This window comes from Leptonychotes weddellii, chromosome X (assembly GCF_054177405.1).
Source record: "Leptonychotes weddellii isolate Sample4059 chromosome X, ASM5417740v2, whole genome shotgun sequence".
In the NCBI taxonomy this organism is placed as follows: Eukaryota; Metazoa; Chordata; class Mammalia; order Carnivora; family Phocidae; genus Leptonychotes; species Leptonychotes weddellii.
Window position 1 is genome coordinate 16,587,495 of NC_138385.1, and position 20,591 is coordinate 16,608,085.

The window sequence follows — 20,591 nt, forward strand, 5'->3', positions numbered from 1 at the left end:
GGAATTGTGATGCCACCAGCTTTGCTTTTCTTTTTCAACATTCCTCTGGCTATGCGGGGTCTTTTCTGGTTCCAAATTTAAGTCATTTATTAATGGACATTTTAATTATTTCCAACCATTTACTATTCTAAACAGTGCTTCAGTGAATTGGCTTAGAACACTCTTTGAAATTGAATGAAACTAAGTCTGAAGAGCTCATTACTTTACTTTCATTTCTTTTCATTTCCACACAGACTGGTAAAAACTTTACCAGAACCAGCATGTTTTTATGTACTTGGGAAACACTTTTCTGTAGTTCTCCACATCCTTGAAGTCATTCAGGCTTGTGAAATGGGCCATTTGTTTTTGGCTGTTAGTCACCTCCTTTATGAAAAAGTGGAATCCATCCAAAAAGGTGGTCTAGGTCACCAAGCAAGGTCTGAGTTTCTGTTTCCAACTGCTTGTTATAGTGTTTTCCCTGTGTTGAAGTATTTTGCCTATCTGGTTTTTCCTATTGTCATTTGCAACCGGCCACTCCCATAACATGAAGAGATTTGATATGGCTAGACATGGGATAATTAAAGATGCCAGATGTAGCAACAAAAGGACAAGACTTTGAATACTACTCAGGCATTTGGGTGGATTTGGCACAGGGAGAAAATGTCATCCTCTGGTGTTGGGATATGTTAGGCATTTTTTTTGTACATCCTGGCTTCACTTATACATTATTCTAGCTGTCACTATGGTGATCAGCTATGTGGGCTCCAACATACTTCATGCAGATGCAACCAGACAATACCTTACCTCATGCCTTCATTGTATGCCTCTTAACTCCTGAGCTGAGATTTACTAGTGAATGCTACTGTGAGACCATCTCTGGTGCCTACATATATATGTACAACCTGGAAGCACAAAAGACTGGGTGGATGGGTGAATCCTTATCCATTGGGAGATAGGAGATGGTGACTAAATTCATCCCCCTGGAGGCAGTGCCGAATAGTGGTTAAGGGTCATGGAATCATGCAGTTTGAGCTCAAATCCTGGTTCCACCATTTATATGCTGTGTGACCATGGGCAAGTTGCTTAACCTCTCTGGGCCTCAGTTTCTTCATTGGCTAGTGTGGAGAAGAATAGTACCTACCTGAGAGGGTTGGTGGGTGGATTCCACGAGATCACATATATAAGGCATTAAGCATAGAGAAGGGCGTGGAGTACTTAGAGAAAGTTGGTTAATAATGATCTATTCACCACATCACTGTCTCCCAATTTGCCCTCAGAAATTTGGGAAAAAAAATCATCCCTCTGTTTCCACCCATGAATGGGATAGAGTTTATACAACTTCTTAAACAATTCAACTGGATTAAGCAAAGAGTCTCACTTAGTTGAGGTCAGCTCAATAACACATCCTTGAATTGGCTTTCCCTGCTTTCTTGATTCATTATCCATGTCCCTCTTTCTTACTCTCTGAAATTGTACTCCCAATATAACATCTGCCCCTAATTACTCTGCCTCAAATCTAGGTTATGATATGAGAAAAGACCTTATAGGCAGACAATCATCACTCAGGAATTTTGACAGCAGAAAGGTGTACTCCAGGGGCGCCTGGGTCTCAAGTCAGTTAAGCATCTGCCTTTAGATCACGCCATGATCCCAGGGTCCTGGGATTGAGCCCCATGTTGGGCTCCCTGCTCAGTGGGGAGCCTGTTTCTCCCTCTCCCTCTGCAGCATCCCCTGCTTGTGCTCTCTCTTCTTAAAAAAAAAAAGAAGAAGAAGAATGGTGTACTCCAGGTCAGGTAGGGTTCTAGTCTCTGGAAGGAGAAGGGAACACTGCTTGCAAAAGTAAGGCTGCTCCTGAGTCCTAGAAAGCCTAGACTACTAGACCACTGACCATGGCCCAAAGAACTAACTGGAAAAAGGTGATGGAAGTTAACTGGGATACAGGGTCAAATATGGAATAGAAGTTGATTGTTCTGATATTGAATCACAAACGTATTTAGAGTTTACTATATACTCCTTGCCTAAGTTCAAGATTGAAATTAGGGTGGGGCTCAATATGTAGACAGGTAGGCAAGGTAATCCCTGCTGTTTGGAAAGAAGTATTTCACAGACCAAAGACTGGGAATGACATAGAAATTGACAAGAAAGGCAGCATTCCTATGTTTGATGACCTCCTAGTAGATGGGATGAAACAAGTAATATACTCCTCATGCAGACCCCATGTTTCTTGGTTTAGCATTTCACTTTATGACCCATATGAATTTCTTCACCTGTTTGATTAGAATACTTGAACATGCCACCAAAATGAATGGCAATCAGGTTGCATTACAATTTACTTTAAGGCACAGTCTTAGATGTACCATGGAAACTACACTGGATTTATAGTCAAGACAACTGAGTGTAAGTTGTGCCCTTTAGTAAATCATTTAACTTCTCTGAATCTCTTTTCTGTTCTGAAAGTGGGGCTAATATTTGCCTTATCTATCTCATAGGTTTGCTGTGAGTATAAAATATGATAATATATGTGAAAATAATGTATAAATTGCTAAGTGTTATATAAATGTTAGCTACTATTACAAGAAAATATCTTTAGTACTGAGGGGAATAGAGCTCCTTATATTATTTGCCTTAAGTTTTGCATATGATACAAATGCAATAATGTTGGTTTCACGGTGGACAAATTTCATATATTTATGATGTTAGGTTACTGGGCCACTGCTTTGTCCTTTCCAGCCTGCTGCCAAAAATACGGCTTTCAAGCCCGTCTATGCAGCAAATTCCTCAGTAGCCTCTGGGGAAGTCCCAGTTTAGATGTCATTTTGCGAACAAGATCATTAAGGATAAAGAAAAGCATCACAGAATCACTGGCATGTAAGCTATAGAGTCCTGAATGATCCAAGGCAGAAATCTGTTCTCTGTGGAAAACTTTATTCTTTATTCTCAATGTTATAGCAAAGCATAAGAATTATAAAATAAAATGTCTAAATGTTTAAGGACTTCTGTGTGATTTTATGTATGTAAATTTTTCTCTCCCCTCATCCTTATTAAACTGTTACCTGATATCCACGCTATCATATCAGTGTCTTCTAGATGGGATTGCACACACTCCTGATACTTAAAGGTGTGGTCTACATACTGGTAACATTTGAATCACCTGGAAGCTTGCCAGAAATCTAGAAATCCAGAATTTCAGATTATGACCCTGACCTATTGAATCAGAATTTGCATTTCATCAAGATTCCCCATGTAATTCACAAAGTTTGAAAACCAGGGGTCTACGCCAACCTGCCCTCTTAAGTCAGCCCACTTCAATCTTCTTAACCCCTTAGGTTTTATTCCTGTGCTTCACTCTGCTTTGATCTGGGATCCTTACAGCAACCCCTGACCATAGCCCTCTGGACAACTCTTTCCTTTTAGTATATGTGTGCTCCCCACGTGTCTGAAATTCTATTTTTCCTAATGTATGTTGATTTACCAACCAACTTGGTGTCCCCGTTGCTTTCAACATATAAATATATACTGTATATATTGCAGCTCTACCTCTTTAGAACACAATCTCACACCCCTACCCATTCAACTCAGCCAGTACTGGGTAAGCTAGACCAACTCCACAGGAAGGAAGGGAATAGGAGAAAGCCAATTTGGCAGTTACCATAGAGGTTACCTAGAATAGATGGGGTATGTACATCTGAATCTTGTTAAATTTCTTATTCCTCTAGTCTTAGATTTTCAGCAGTCATCTGGTCCTTTTCAGAGTATAAGTTCCTAGAAGATATGCAGAGATCTCCCTTTACTTTTTGCACTCTCATTTCTGTTTGTGGGCAGGGAAGTGTAGGGTAAACAAAACAAAGCAATAGCTGATCTAGAAGTCATCCTGATCTGGTTCTGGAAATTACAAACTCGTTGCAGCAAACATATCAAGATAAATGACATACCATACAGAATGTGGAGTGCGCCTTCCTGCCATATCTTTTTTTCCCCCCCATCAGGTGAACACCATGGCTACATGGCTGCTTCAGGGCTAGTATGTGAAATTTGTTGCTCTTAGTGGGTTAGTGTTTGTGGCTAGTATTTGCGGCTATCCCTTCTCTGGGAAGGGGCAGTTTATAAGCAAGGACATACTGTTTCATTTGTATATAAAAGGACAGTTTCCCTCCTTATGTGGTACCACAGAGACTAAATTGTCCTCTCTATCCCAAGTCCTAGCACCCACCTTTCCTTGGTTATGATTATAATCAGTGAAAAATAAATTCATGCACTATAGAACCATCTTCAGGATCCATGTTCTTAAAGATGAAAACTGTCACGGAAAAGAGTCTTTTGACAACAACTGACTTCCATTAGATTGGGTCAGAGATAGGTTCATCTTTTATTCAATTCTATTTTGTGGACAATTGTGAAAAAGCAAAGGACTGGTGACTCTTTGGAAAGGATGCTGGACAAGATACCTGCAGCCATCAGGCAGTTATCCTTCCTTTGACCACCTTCATTAGGGCATCTTTCAACATCCTTGTTTTTCAGAGTGTAAATGAGTGGGTTCAGCATGGGTATTACTGCCCCATACAACACTGAAGTGATCTTATCCTCATCCTGGGATGATTGAGACTGTGGGCACATGTACATGAAGATTGCTGTCCCATAGTAAATGAAGACCACAGTCAAGTGGAAGCCACAGGTAGAAAAAGCCTTGAGTCTGGCCTCTGCAGGGTGGATCTTCAGGATAGCCACAGCAATATGGAAACTGCTTCTTGTGAAAGTGCATGCAATCCTTGCCCAGCATAACTATACTATCCTGTCGCTGAATTAGAACTCAAAGAACCAGTGTGAATCATAGGAAAGAGTACTGAAGCAAGGGCATTTTAGTTTTGGTTTGACCATTTACTTGCTGTGTAATCTAAGTGAGCTGCGGTTTTGTTATCTATAGACTAAAGAAAACATACATACGTTTCCTACCTCACAGAACTGTGGAGTCCTAACATGATAATGGGTTGGGAAATGCTGTGAAAATTATAAATATATGCAGACATAAAAGTGATGATTGTTTCTGAAAGAAGGAATACAACTAAGATTTCCCCTAATTTAACCTTATTGTTGCTGTTCAAGATGTAAGGGAATCTAGGAATTAAGTAGTTGCATTTATAAGCACATTTCCTTCCCCTCTAATGCTAGAAACAATATTCAGCCAGAAAAGAGCTTTAGAAATAGTCTAAGTATTGGAACAGATCTCCCACCATCTCTGATTTCCTGTCAATAAGCCCTTAGAAGAGCAACAGAATAGCCCATTCAAGCTAAGCCTTCAGCATTTGAGAAGAACAGGGAGGAGAGTTTAAAGAAGTGCAGTGTTAAGTGATGTCTTCCAGGATCCTTCACTCCCTTAATTGAACCTACTGAGGGTAATTGATTCAACTCTCACATCTCAGTCAGGGACCATACATAAGGAAAAAGTAACTTTAAAAACTTTAATGGTGTTGTTTGTGAACCAAAAAAGATGATTTTAAAGTGTTCAACCTATCTTTTTCTTTGTGAACTTTAAGAAGACACTTAACAGTTTTTTATATGACTTGCTGCACAAAAACTAGTTTAAATATACATTATTCTAAGTTGTTTTCAGAGCTAGAAATGTGTTCTGAATACATAGATCTCCTGAATACTGATGTCTACATATATCTATATTTACATTTACATATATTTTAAAAAGTAAGGCCAATTTATTCAGCCACTTGGTGAAATTAAGGATATCAAGCATAAAATTTATGTTTAGTTTCTAGTTCAGGGCCATCACTGAGAGATAACAGAAAGTGAGAGGTAAGACTGAGGGATGGAGAGAAAAAACAGTGTCAGTTTTAAGAATGAGCTACAGAAGAGAATAATTGTATTGGGGCACATGAAGGTAGAACGAGGACTGGAAGAAAGTGAAAGGGAGGGCATATTTCAGCTGAGTAGGAGGACAGGTTTTCTGTCTAGATAACTAAAGTTATCTAATATGATGGAAGAAGCAGTTTTATAAATTAGTGAGCAACTAATTGTGAACACCATTCAATTTCAGCCCGGTCAGCAGTACAGTAAATGGATTTCCTATACTGGACCACAGGCTGAACTGGACCCAGTCTACAACTGGAGAATCTATGATGTCATAATTATGAAGAAGAAGACATGGCAGAGAGAAACAGGAGTCCAGAGAAGGCAGAGGGAGAGAAGAGACACCTAGGAGAAAGATCTGGGGAGTAAAACTAGGGGAATATGGAGGAAGAGAATGAGCAAAGAGAGATGGAAAGAGAGAGAAGGAACCATGCTTATCAAAAGGGAGGCAGGGCACTGGTTAAGCAACTTCCCTTTCTCACCAAGTTTTTTTTCTCTTTATTAACATATAATGTATTATTTGTTTCAGGGGTACAGGTCTGTGATTCAACAGTCTTACACAATTCACAGCGCTCACCATAGCACATACCCTCCCCAATGTCCATCACCCAGCCACCCCATCCCTCCCATCCCCCTCCACTCCAGCAACCCTCAGCTTGTTTCCTGAGATTAAGAGTCTCTTATGGTTTGTCTCCCTCTCTGGTTTCATCTTGTTTCATTTTTCCCACCCTTCCCCTATGATCGTCTGCCTTGTTTCTCAAATTCCACATCAGTCTCACCAAGTTTTTAATTTAGGGTTATCATCATTACTTAGCTCCACTTCACACTCCCTGTTAGCTCTTAAATTCAATGCATCTTTTAAAAAATACACTTTATTGAGGCATGATTGACATATGAAAAGCTGTACATATTTAGTATATACAACTTGATGAGTTTGGAGGTAAGTATGTACCTGTGAAACCATCACCACAATCTAAGGCATAAACATATCACCTCCAAAAATTTCTTCCTGCCCTCTTTATTTATTATTATTATTATTAGTGATAAGAATACAACATAAGATCTACACTCTTAGCAATTTTTATAGCATACAATCCATGTTCATTGTGGCATTATTCACAATAGCCAAAACATGGAAGCAGCCTAAATTCCCATTGGTGGATGAATGGATAAAGAAAATGTAGTATATATATGAGGCAGTCAGGGCTCATGGGAACAAGCCCCAAGTGAAAAACACTGTACACCTGGGGGCTTTCTGTTGGTGGTTGTGGTTACAGCAGAACCGGGATGCTTCAAGAATGCAGCCCCAGATACAAGCCAGACTTAAAATAGGGGACACTGGACTCCAGAAAGCACCAATGATCTGCCTGAGTTGCCTTCCAACCAATCAGGAGGAGGGAACTTTCTATATATATATAAACAGAGCCTCGCCCTCTGTTTAGGGAGACAAGCCTAACCTCTGCTGTTGCTCTGTCTTCCTTCAAGTCAAGTTGTAGCCCCAATAAAGCCTACCTGTGCCTTTGATCCTGGGGTCCAGCCTCATTTTTATGGTTGTCAGGCCCAATAACCCGAATCTGGTAACATATACATACAATGGGATATTATTCAGCTTAAAAAAGAAGGAAATCCTGCTATTTGTGACCACATGGATAAACCTGAAAGGTATTAATGCTAAGTGAAATACGCTAGGCACAGAAAGACAAATACTACATGATACTACTTACATGAAGAACCTAAAATAGTCAAAATCATACAAGCAGAGGATAGAATGATGGTTGCCAAGGACTGCGAGGAAGGAGAAATGGAGAGGTACTAGTCAAAGAGTACAAAGTTTCAGTTATACAAGATGAATAAGTCAACTCACAGTTTCTGTTTCCATCACACAACTGAACCTACTAGAAAGTGACCCAGTGTACTACTAATGGCTGAATCCAATGTTCTTTCTCTGTCTTTAATTAATTTTATCTAACACTTTTTACCATTCTCACCTCTTGAAATGTTTTCTTCCCTGGCTTCTAAGATTCATTTTCTCTCAATTCACCCCTCACCTTTTTGATTATTCTTTTACTATGTCAGCTCCCTCTTCTTTCAGACCTCTAAATATATGCATTTCTAAAATTTCTATAGTATTCAAGATAAGCTAGCTTACTCTAGAGGAACAAACAACCCTCAAATTTTGAATGGCTTGAAACAACAAAAGTTTATTTCTTGCTCATGCTACAAATCTATCAGCAGTGGGTCTCTGCTCACTGAAGTTACCTAGGTACCCAGACTGATTAATATTCTTCTTGATGCATACTTTAATGATTGCTAAGGCAGGAGAAAAGAGGCATGTTGAACCATGCGTTGCCTCTTTAAGCTTCTGCTTGCAAATGATATAAGTCTCTTTTATTCATGTTTAGTTGACTAAAGCAATCATATAGCAGTGATGCCGTGTATCTGGTAAATGGCAATGATGTCATGTATTGGTAAAATGTGAGAATAGAGTGCTTTTGAAAGACTCAAATGACCACCATATATTCCTTTCTAAGTCCTATAACTTTACTCTTTCCATAGATGGTCATATCTGGCTTTATGACTTTGTATAATTTTTTGTATTCATGGCTTCCAAATCTTATAACTACAGGCCCGGTATCTCTCTTTAGCTGAAAAGTCCTATGTCTGTTTGGGCCCCCAAGCCCCAGACTGTTGGAAACTAAATTTAAAAAAACTGAAATATACTTGTCAGCATCCTATTTTAAAACTATCATTTTTATATCCTACTTCTAATGGCACCTGAATTTTCCCAATAAACCAGGTTGGGAACTTTAGTCATCATCCCTCTTTCCTTAAATTTCTTGTATCAGTCACTATGGATTGTTGATTTTTACCACTGCATTACGTCTTGTGGCTCCTCTGCTCCTTCCCTGTTACAGATTCCCTTGTCAAAGTCTTCTATGTATCTTTCACATGGACTCCTGCAATAGGTTCCAAAATAGATTTTACCCTTTTCCATATGTGCACCCAGATGTTTATAGCAGCATTATCAACAATAGCCAAATTATGGAAAGAGCCCAAGTGTCCCTCAACTGATGAATGAATAAAGAAGATGTGGAATATTACTCAGCCATCAAAAAAATGAAATCTTGCCATTTGCAATGACATGGATGTAGTTAGAGTATTATGCTAAGTGAAATAAGTCGGACAGAAAGACAAATACCATATGATTTCACTCATATGTGGAATTTAAGAAACAAAATAAACTAGCAAAGGGGAAAAGAGAGAGGCAAACTAAGAAACAGAGTCTTAACTATAGAGAACAAACTGTGATGGTTACCAGAAGGATGGGTGAAAGAGGTGATGGGGATTAAGGAGTGCACTTGTTGTGATGAGCACCTAGCGTTGTATGGAAGTGTTGAATCATTAAATTGTACACCTGAAACTAGTGTTACACTGTACATTAACTTAGTGGAATTTAAATAAAAACTAAAAGAAAAGATTTTACCTTTTTCATCTTCCCTGGACACTTTTTTCCAGAATAACCTTACGTTTTGATTATATCACTCCCTTATCCAAAACCTTTCATTCTCCACCACCTCCAAAATCAAGTCATAATTTCTTAGCCTAACATTCAGTACCCTTCATTATCCTTTATTATCTGTCCTACCTAATTTTCTGTTGGTTGTATTCACTGATCCTTGGTGTCTCTTTTATTTGTTTGCTCTCTGTGATGTATGTACCCAAAGTCCCATATTTATTTATTTATTTATTTATTTATTTATTTATTTATTTATAAGGGAAGAGGCAACTAATTTATTTTTTCTTCCATAGAACAATGCATAGGTAATAGCCTATTGTGTGTACAAATTACAGTCAAGCTGCAAAAATGCTGTATAATTTTAACGTTCTTTTTTTTCTCTTATTTAGAATGACCAACAGTCCCTATTTGCCTGGGATTGAGAAGTTTCCTGGGATGCAGGATTTCCAGTGCAAAAACCTGGGAAATCACAGGCAAACTACGATGAGTTGGCCTCCCTAGATTTGATATAGTCAGCATTATCCAGACATGCCACTTTCTATGACTTTGCTCACATCCCTCTGACCAGAATGGCTACCCATCCATATTCTCTCCATTAAAATTCTAGCCATTTATTTCTGTCTTCGAAGAAGTCTTTTTCCCAAGTCAGAATTAATATTTTCCTCTAGTGCTCTCACAGCAGTTTGGTTTTTTCCTCCTCTAACACATACCACTTTCTTCAAAAAATTGTGGTTAATTGAGTATATATAGTACATATTCATCTCCTTCTCTTTGTAAACTCTTTGAGGGCAGGAACCATGTATCATTCATCTCCATACCTGGCATAATGCTTTATCTACAATAGGGATAAATAAATACTTGTTTGATGAAAACTGTGGATCAAAGAGAAAGGTGAGGGCAAGGAAATAAAGAAATGTGAGTAGAGAGGGATTGTAGAGTGTGGAAGAGACAGGAAATTGGAGAATCTCCAGCATGTCTGGCTCTTTTCTCCTGCAATGATATCCCACCCAAACATTTTTCCTAATAACCATCCAAAAACAACCAGTAATCTACTTTAGTAATTGGTTTTCATCAACTTCTTACTGATTACCTAGTCTTGTTTACTGTTTACCTCTGCTGGAAACACTAATTATTTACCTACTTCTCTCTACCACCCAACATTATACAACTGTCTATTCCCTAGTTTCAGAAGCTCTTACCCATATCACTTTTAGCTTGTCATTTTGTATCCATCCATGGTAAACATCCTCTATCCACACCCTCTCTACCCCTAAAACTTTCACCAATACTGACATGGGAAAGTTTGTACTTCATCATTTGCTACTATCTTCAGTCCCAACCCACTCATAACTTATTTTGGGGCCATATGATAATAGGATATTCTCTAAGATCACACTTGCAGAGTGGAATGTTGGGGTAAAAACACCTAAAAGTAGGGAATTGGTTCTTCCATTTTAATATCCTTAGTCTCTGTGTGCTGGTCTTAATTTGCGGAAGTAAGTGGGAGTTATGGGGGAACTTGCATTAAGAACACTTGGTTTTAGATACTTATTGTGACCTTGATATACCTCATAGGTCATGGTCCCCCTTTACTGAACTAAACTTTTCTTTAAGTAAATTAAATTGAACAAATGGATATTGAGCATCTGTAATATGTGTGACACTGCTACCTACTGTGTTCTTACAGGACTCTGCACATACTTCTATTAGAGCATTCTGTGTATTAAATTGCAGCTGTTGGTTTAGAGTTTGTTTTTTTCACTAAACTGCGATGAGAATATGTTTTTTCAAGTGCATCCAGGGCTCAATACAGTGTCAAGGACAAAAGGGGTGCTCAATAAATGTTGGAAGGATAAATGTATAGGCACTTTAAAATAAAAACAGAAATAAATGAGAGACATGGTCCCTCCTTTGGAAGAGGCCACCAACAAGCAGGTAGAAAGGGAGAAGAGCTCTGAATACAAATAACTGTAAACAAGTCAGAGAAACAATTCTTGCCATTCTGTTTTATATAACCCAGTAAAAAACTATGAGATTCATTTTGACCAGGAGATCTTGAGTCTATTTAAATTTGAACTCAATGAGACTTTGGGGGATGACTTAATAATGACTTATGACAGGTTTATCTTTGGTCCCAATTTTCCCATATTGTCTTCAAGTTAGGTTTTTATTTTGTCTTAGAAATTCATGATTTGATGACCAGTTTTATTTTTATGTTAACCAATGTTTTTTCTCACCATGGATAGAGGGACTAATATTAAAAATCACAATAGGTTTGTTGTTTTTGTTGGGAGAGGAAGAGGAAAAATGAGAAGGAAGAGGTATGGTAACCAAATTTTCTAAGCCTAACACTGATACGGATATTCTGACAAGTATGAGTCAACTTTCAGGAACACCATGATGGACTATTAGAGCTGGGAATTACCTCAGATAATTTAATTATGAGGGACAATGTGATGCTTAAGGGTATGGGCTCTGCAGACAGAAATGGTTTTGAATCTTGGTCTTGCCACTTCTATATAACCTTGGCTAAACCATCTAACTTCTCTGAACTTTATTTTTGTCATCTGTAAAATAATTTTTATGTTAGAGTGTTATTATAAATATTAAATGAAATGATGCATAAAACATTATCTTTAGTATACAGTAAACATTCAGTAAATTTATTTCTATTCTTCTGTTATTGCAGGAGCCTGAATATGATGCTCAAGTGACACAGGCATTGACTACAAGTTGGACAAAATGGGCTTTTAGTTTATTCCAGGCCTGAGACTCTGAGTTTGCAATTCTTCGGCTGGGAGGAAAGTAAACTTTACTTACCAGTGCCTGTGCTGATCAGATAACCTCAAAGCCCAGACACACTGCATAATTCTCCGACAGCAATAACTCAGCTGGCAGTTCCCAGGCAGAGATGTGGGAGAAAGTCCAATATCCGGGAAGCGCTAGGATCTACAACTTCCTGTGGTCTGCCTAGTGAAATTTGACCAGATAAGAACAGTTAATAAGCAGTTCTTGAGATAGAAAATCTTCTTTTATCTCTGAATGTGGATATTTTGATGTTAAATATCTGAATGGATGAGGTTAATTTGAATAATCTTCTATTGTTGCAAGAAAGATGGAAAAATGTTCAGGAAAACTTGAAAAACTCTTCATACCTATGGCATGAACTGAAAGAAGTATTTTCTTATTCTGAAAAATGACGACTCCGCTGTTTTGTGTGAGGGTAGAAGCTTTTAAGGGCTTGACCCTGAGGTACCCCATTGTGGTGCCTAGAAGGAAATCAAGACTCATTCTGGACCTGCCTTCTGTAACACTTTGCAAGTCATGCCAGATTCCCATTAAGGCTGAACAATTTACCTTGAGGTCCCTAAATATTTCCAACTGCAATTAATGGCTTGAAAAAGAAAACAAGCATTGCAATGAAAGCATTTAATGGCTATAAATTCAATTGCCAAGAAGTTCTTCTCTTTTGAATACTCAAAGGACAGGATCCCTGGGCAATGACTTATTATTTCCCTTACCAGCACAGCAATGATTCCAGAGACTGTCCAGGTAAATATTTTGATAACTAGATTCCCCTAGTGATCCTCCCTCCTTTATTATCTTGAAACAATTTTATAACTGTGATCATATGCCCCCTTTTCTCCTGTCATCATGCAGGGGTGAATTTCCTATAACATGTCAGAAGCTGTATTCATGGCTCAAACTCCCTTTGTAAGCAAACGCAAACTATGGGCCTGATAAAGATTTCGCAAGAAAGCAGCATAGCTTAGTATTTGAGTGAGAGCTCTGTTGTTAGGTGATCCTGAGTTGAATTCCCAGTTCTGCCACTTACTGATTGTGTCACTTCTGTGCATCTCAGTTTCTTCATCTGGAAAATGGGTATTATTATAGTCATACTTATCTAATAGGGTTGTTTCAGGATAAAATAAAACAATGCACAGCGGTGCCTGATTCAAATGTTCAGTAAATAGTAGCTACGATTATTATTGAGAAGCAGATTTCCTCATCAAGTTCACCAGATGAGAGGATGTAATGGAAGTGGTAATCGTGAATATAAGTACTTTATGAAGTATGAAGTAGTTCCGAGAGTATACCATCGATTTTTCTGTTGAGTTGGCATTTGCTAGTATTAGAGGTATTTGTGGAGGGCTGCAACTGTAGTCCCTTAGGACCTCTACAACTCCTGGGACTACAGCTATATTAGGGGATGCTTGGACAATAGCAATTTTGAACACCAAAATCCTTGGTCATTAAAGCAAAGTGGGTAAAAAAATAACCATTAGTTATATTACAAGACAGGATAAACACTGGGGTATAATACTTGTGCCTGTCTTACTGTTTTACTTCTCCAGCAAAAGGTTGACAGTTCCCTATTTGGCTTTTGCATCAAACATAAACCCAACAAGGTGGTGGAAATGCATTTATAATCCTTGCTTTTGGGGATATGGCTTGGATAAGTTGGAAAATAAAGTTGAGGCATTCTGTGAAGGACTCCCATTCTTTTAGGAGTTGGAAACACATCTGAGATCTGCACTGAAGAGAGAAGGGAAGCTGGAAGACACAGTGGATTGGCTTTTCATACACCTGGGATTGGACTGAGGTGGGATTGGATTGATTGGATTGAAGTGCTAAGAGTATGGAATTGTCCATTTTTGTTGTTGGAGTATCAGTTGCCGGGTATAAAGATGTTTGCTGAGACAGTGAGATCTAGGTCCTAAGGCACCTGCATGAACTTGACACAAAACTGGGGAAATCATTTGCCTCTGCCTCTCTAAGACTTAGGTTTTCTTTTCTTTTTCTTTTTTCCTTTTTTAAAGATTTATTTATTTTTACAGAAAGAGAGTGAGAGAGCGAACGCAAAGTGGGGAGGGGTAGAGGGAGAGGGAGAGAGAGAATCCTAAGCAGACTCTGCGCTGAACACAGAGCCTGATGTGGGGCTCCATCTTGCGACCCTGAGATCATGACCTGAGCTGAAAGCAAGAGTTGGACGCCTTAACCAACTGCACCACCCAGGGGCCCCTTTTTCTTTTTTAAAAATCAAAGTGAAATTTATATATAGTGAAATATGCATATTTTAAGTATAAAATTGATGCATTATGAAAAATGTATATACTTATGTAACCACAACCTCAGTAAAAATATGGAATATTTCTACAGTCCCCCAAAATTCTCTTGTATTCCCTTCCAGTCCAGTCTCTACTGCAACTGGCAACCACTGTTCTGTTTTCCATTCCCACCAGATTGGCTTTGCCAGCTCTTAAACTTCATATGCATAAAAGCATACAGTATGCATATTTTTTTGTATCTAGCTTCTTGTACTTAACATTTTTGAGATTTATCCATGTTGTTGCATGCATGTATTAGTTGTTTCTTATTACTGAGGGATGTCCATGGTATGAATATACTGCAGTTGATTTACCTATTCTTATACTGATAGAATTTGATTTGTTTCTGATTTGGGGCTATATTGAATAATGCTGCTATAAACATTTATGTACAAGTCATTTTGTGGACATGTTTTCAGTTATCTTTGGCAAATATCTAAGAGTCTAGTGGCTGGGTCAAATAGATATAGGTTTATTTTTTTTCAGTTGTTTTTTGAAATTGTAAAATTTTACCAGCCCACCAGCAATATATACGAGTTCCTGTTGCTTCACACCCTTGCCAAAAATTGGTGTTGTTGGTATTTTTTATTTTAGCCATTCTGGTGGGTGTGTGGTAGTATCTCATTGGGTTTTTTGTTTGTTTGTTTTTATTAGGTTTCTATTTTTTTATAGTATATCATAAGTTTTTAATGTATTTTAAAAAACTATTTTGAGGGCGCCTGGGTGGCTCAGTCGTTAAGCGTCTGCCTTCGGCTCAGGTCATGATCCCAGGGTCCTGGGATCGAGTCCCACATCGGGCTTCCAGCTCTGCGGGAAGCCTGCTTCTCCCTCTCCCACTCCCCCTGCTTGTGTTCCTGCTCGCGCTATGTCTCTCTCTGTTAAATAAATAAATAAAATCTTTAAAAAAAAAAAAACTATTTTGAAACTACTGGATCATATGGTATTTCGATTTTTAACTTTTTGAGGAACCTCTCTACTGTTTTCCACAGTGGCTGTACTAATTTACATTCCCACCAACAGTATACAAGGGTATTTACCCAAAGAAAATGAGCACACTAATTCAAAAAGATATATACACTCTGATGTTTATTGCAGCATTATTTACAATAGACAAGATATGGAAACAACCTAGGTATCCACTGATAGACAAATGGATAAGGAAGATGTGGTATATATACAAAATATTACACAGCCATAAAAAAAAAAAAGGATGAGATCATGCCATTTGTGACAATATGGATGGACCTAGAGGGTAGTATACTAAATGAAATAAGTCAGACTGAGAAAGACAAATACCACATGATTTCACCCCTAGGTGGAATCTTAAAAAAAGCAAATGTGGGTGTCTGGGTGGCTCAGTGGGTTAAGCATCTGCCTTCGGCTCAGGTCATGATCTCAGGTTCCTGAGATCCAGCCCCGCATCGGGCTCCCTGCTCACTGGGGAGTCTGCTTCTCCTTCTCTCTCTGCCCCTCCTCCCTGCTCATTCCCTCTCTCTCTCAAATAAGTAAATAAAATCTAAAAAAAAAAAAGCAAATGAATAAACAAAGAAACAAAAAACAGAATCAGACCTGTAAATACAGAGGACAAACTGAAGGTTGCCAGAGGGGCGAGGGGTGGGGGGATGGGCAAAATGGATGAAGGGGAATGGGAGATACATGCTTCCAGTTATGGAATGAATATGTCACGGGAATGATCCTGAGTTGAATTCAGGAATGAAAAACACAGCATAAAGAATATAGTCAATGATATTGTAATAGCATTGAATGGTGACAGATGGTGGCTACACCTGTGAGCATAGCATAACATAGAGAGTTGAGTCACTATGTTATACACCTGAAACTAATGTAAAAATGTGTCAGTTATACTCAAATAAAAAAATAAAAAAATATTTTGAAATCACTTTAGATTTAGAGAAAAGTTATACAGTACAGACAGTTCTCATACAGTTTCACCTTAAGATTACCCTCTTATTGTGGTTTTAATGGGCAACTTCCCTAGTGACATATAATGCTGGGTGGGTTTCATAAGACTACTGGCAATTCAGTCTTCTTTTCTGAAGTATATGCTCAAATCTTTTGCCTTTTTTTTGTTGGGCTGTGTTTTTGTTATTGATTTTTAGGAGCTTCTTGTATATTCTAAACATAATATTTTATCAGATTAGAAACATTGTGCATATTTTCTCCCAGGTGGTGGTTTGCCTTTTCATTTCCTTAATGGTATTTTTGAAGAACAGAAGTTTTAAATTTTGATGAAGTTCAATTTATCCATTTTTAAGTGATTAGTGCTTTTTGTGATCTGTCCAGGAGATTTTACTACTGTCAGTGTCATAAAAATATTTTATATTTTCTTCTAGAAGCTTTATAGTTTTAGCATTTAGTTTGGTCTATGATCCATCCTCAATTAATTTTAGAGTACGGTGTGAGGTAAGAGTAGAGGTTATTTGTTATAACAAATTGCAACAATCTGAGTGGCTTAAAGTAACATAAATTTATTATCTCACAGTTCCACAAGCCAGAAATCCAAAATCAAGATGTCAACAGGCTCTGGGGAAAAAATCCTTCCTTACTTGTTCCAGTCTTTCATGGCTCCAGCCATTCCCTGGTTTGTCACAGCATAACTCCAATCTCTGCCTCCCTCTTCACATGGTCTTCTTCTCTGTGTGTCACTTGATTTCTCCTCTTCTTGTAAGGACATCAGTTATTGGATTTAGAGATTTTTCTAATTCCAGCATGGTATTGTCCTGAGATCCTTAACTAATTACAACTGCAAAGAAACTTTCTCCAAATAAGGTTACATTCTGAGCTTTTAGGTGGATATAAATTTGTATGTGGGGGATATTATTAAACCCACTACAATATCCAGTTGTTCCGCCACGATTTATTGAAAAGACTACCATTTTGCCATTGAATTACATTGCAATCTTTGTCAAAATTTAATAGTCTTTATAGGTGTGGCTCCAGTTGTGGACTCTGCACACACACAATTCTAGTGAAAAGAATGTGCATTATATACATTTATATGGATTAGTGTTCTATAAATATCAATTAGGTCAAGGTATTTATAGTACTGTACAGGTCTTCCGTTTGTTTGCTAATTTTTTTTGTCTAGTTGTCTTATTAATTGCTGAGAAAGGAGTGTCAAAATCTCCAACCATGATTGTGAAAATGTCTATTTCTCCCTTTGATTTTGTCAAATTTTACTTCAGGTATTTTGAAATTCTACTATTAGGCACATATGTATTAATGATGGCTATTTCTTCCTGATTAATTGAGGCTGTTATTATGAAATACCTTCCTTTATTTCTGTTAACACTTTTTGTCTTGAAATCTATTTTATCTGGTATTATAGCCACTCTAGTTTTCTTATCTTTATTTTTACATTTATATGCTTTTATAACCATTTACTTTCGACCTATCTTTGTCTATATATTTAAAGTGCTTTTCTAATGAAGAAAATATATTTGGATTTTGCTTCTTCTATTCTGAAAATCTCTGCAAATTGAGTGTTTAATACTTAAGTGTTTAATGTAATTATTGATATAGATGTGTAGCTCATTTTATTATTTCATTGTTATTTTGTCACCTCTTAAAAATTCTTTCCCTTTGGTCCTCTTTTAATAACTTTTTTGGGATTATTCAAGTATTTTAGAATTTCATTTTTAATTTTGCTATTGGTTTTTTAGCTATATTGCTTTTACTGTTCTTAGTGATTCTTAGTGATTCTTAGTGATTTTTCTAATGCATAGATTCCACCTTTTTGAATAATTTGTATCACTCTGTCTCCAACTTTGTTAACCATTTTTTCTACCATCTCGAAGCCATTGAATTTTCATTTCAAATGGTATACTTTTCAGTTCTAGAACTTCCATTTGATTCTTCTTCATAGTTTCAAATACCATGTTAGGATACCCATTTACCTACTTATTTTGGCCACTTTTTCTTTTAAGTCCTTGAACATTTTTGGGGGGATTTATGAAAATGTTTATTTCTCTGTACTATATGAAAGTCTGTTCACACTTCCACAACTAGGAATATTTCAAAGGTTCATGTAGTAAACATAGGAGTTTACACTTACCAGTTTAAATCACAGTTCTTAGGAATAGTGTAAACTCCTTGAACATGTTTTTGATAGCTTTTAAAAATTATCCTTCCCCACCAATTCAACATCTGGATGATTATAGTCTCTATTTCTACTCACTTTTTTCTCTTCTTTTTTTAAAAAGATTTTATTTATTTATTTTTCGGAGAGACAGAGACAGAGAATATGAGTGTGGGGGAGGGGCAGAGGGAGAAGCAGGCTCCCTGCTGAGCTAGGAGCCTGATGTGTGACTCGATCCCAGGACCCTGGGATCATGACCTGAGTCAAAGGCAGATAGATGCTTACCCAACTGAGCCACCCAGGCATCCCTCCATTCACTTTTTTCTTATAAATTCGTGTTACATTTTTCTCTTTATTCACATAGCTAGCAATATTTGATTACATAGTGGATACTAATGATATTTTATAGAGATTTTTGATTCTCTTATTTTCCTCCTAAGGACATTTTGATTTTTGTCCCAACTGACAAATTATAGGCTAATCATCTTGAACTTTTGGAGCCTTCATTTTACTTTGTTAGTTGGAGTCTGATTCTGTATTACCCTTAACCTTGGGGTAAATCTTTAATCCTTGGACATAGTCTTTATTCCTAAGGCATGGTCCTTTGAGAGTTTTAGTAGAAAGCCCAAGATATTTATGAATGTTTTCTAACTTGGTGGAATTCAGTCTCCAGAGTCTGTCTCCCTTATGGTAAGCAACTACTAAAATCTCTGTTCCAATTTTTCAGCTTTATTTCTGCTGCTTTCTGTCAGTTTTCTTATTATTTTTTCTGTGAATGCACAGTTCAGGGGTCATTTAAGTATTTGATGGGAATTTGTACATAAAAATTGGGACTCACCTCTCCATGACACTCTTATTTTAAGGATTTTCCCTTCAATTTCTAGCCACCCTGGCAAGTCCCAACTCTATCCTCTGATACCTCAAGCCAGATTCCAAATTGGTTCTTTTTTAAAAAAAATATTCAAAAGAAAAAAATCTTTGCGTGACATATCTCACAGGATAAAATGTGCAGATGCATTTATAATAAAAAACGAGAATGTACAGTTATCTGTAGTTTCTAATATAACACATATCTCAGTCTCTGGGGATGGGTCTGTGTAACCTTGGGAACAATTACTATTCTCTCAGTAATCTATTTATAAAATGGAAAGTAATATCTCTGAATTTTACTTCATAGAAAATGCCAGTTTTCTGGTCAGTCCTCTGTTTTCATTTTACTTGGTCTATCAGCAGCATTTGGCAGAGGTGATCATTCTCTTCTTGATACCCTTTGTTTTTTTTTGTTTTCTAGGATGACGTACTCCCCTGATTTGCTTTATAACTCACTGGCCACTCTATTTCAATATTTTTTGCAGGTTATTTTCTTTCTTTCTTTTTTTTTTTTTAAAAAAGATTATATATTTGAGAGAGAGAGAGTGAGAATGAACAGGGGGGAGGGGCAGAGGGAGAGGGAGAGAAGCAGACTCCCTACTGAGCATGGAGGCCAACACAGGGCTCCATCCCAGGACCCCAAGATCATGATAGCCAAAATCAAGAGCTGGCCATTTACCCAAATGAGCCACCCAGGTGCACCTTTGCAGGCTCTTTTCTCCATGATCTTTCAAGGTTGGAGTTCCTCAGGTCTCAGTTCTTGGATTTTTTTTTTGTCTTCTGTAGCTACTTATCTCTTGGTGATCTCATCTAGTCCCATGGCTTTAAATATACTCTATATGTTGATAATTTCGGAAGAGCATGGAGGACATTAGGAGAAGGAAGGGGAAAACGAAGGGGGGGAATCGGAGGGAGAGATGAACCATGAGAGACTATGGACTCTGAGAAACAAACTGAGGGTTTTAGAGGGGAGGGGGTTGGGGGGATGGGTTAGCCCGGTGATGGGTATTAAGGAGGGCACATACTGCATGGAGCACTGGGTGTTATATGAAAACAATGAATCGTGGATCACCACATCAAAAACTAATGATGTATTGTATGGTGACTAACATAACATGATAAAATAAAATTAAAAAAAATTCCCATATTTACATTTCCAGTT

The 20,591-nt window shown here is 37.6% G+C and overlaps 1 long non-coding RNA gene across 3 annotated transcripts in view; it reads left to right on the forward strand.

Moving 5' to 3' along the window:
* The window catches only part of LOC145717782 (uncharacterized), a 93,921-nt gene extending 76,113 nt beyond the window's left edge, over positions 1-17,808 (forward strand). For 2 of the 3 annotated variants that reach the window (XR_014141196.1, XR_014141194.1), the window contains exons 2-3: positions 12,042-12,904; positions 13,862-17,808. This is a non-coding gene — a long non-coding RNA (uncharacterized LOC145717782). Of the gene's footprint in view, positions 1-6,889; positions 10,244-12,041; positions 12,905-13,861 lie in introns of those variants that run through there. The other variant, XR_014141195.1, reaches the window with a different exon arrangement.
* The last annotated feature ends 2,783 nt before the right edge of the window (positions 17,809-20,591 follow it).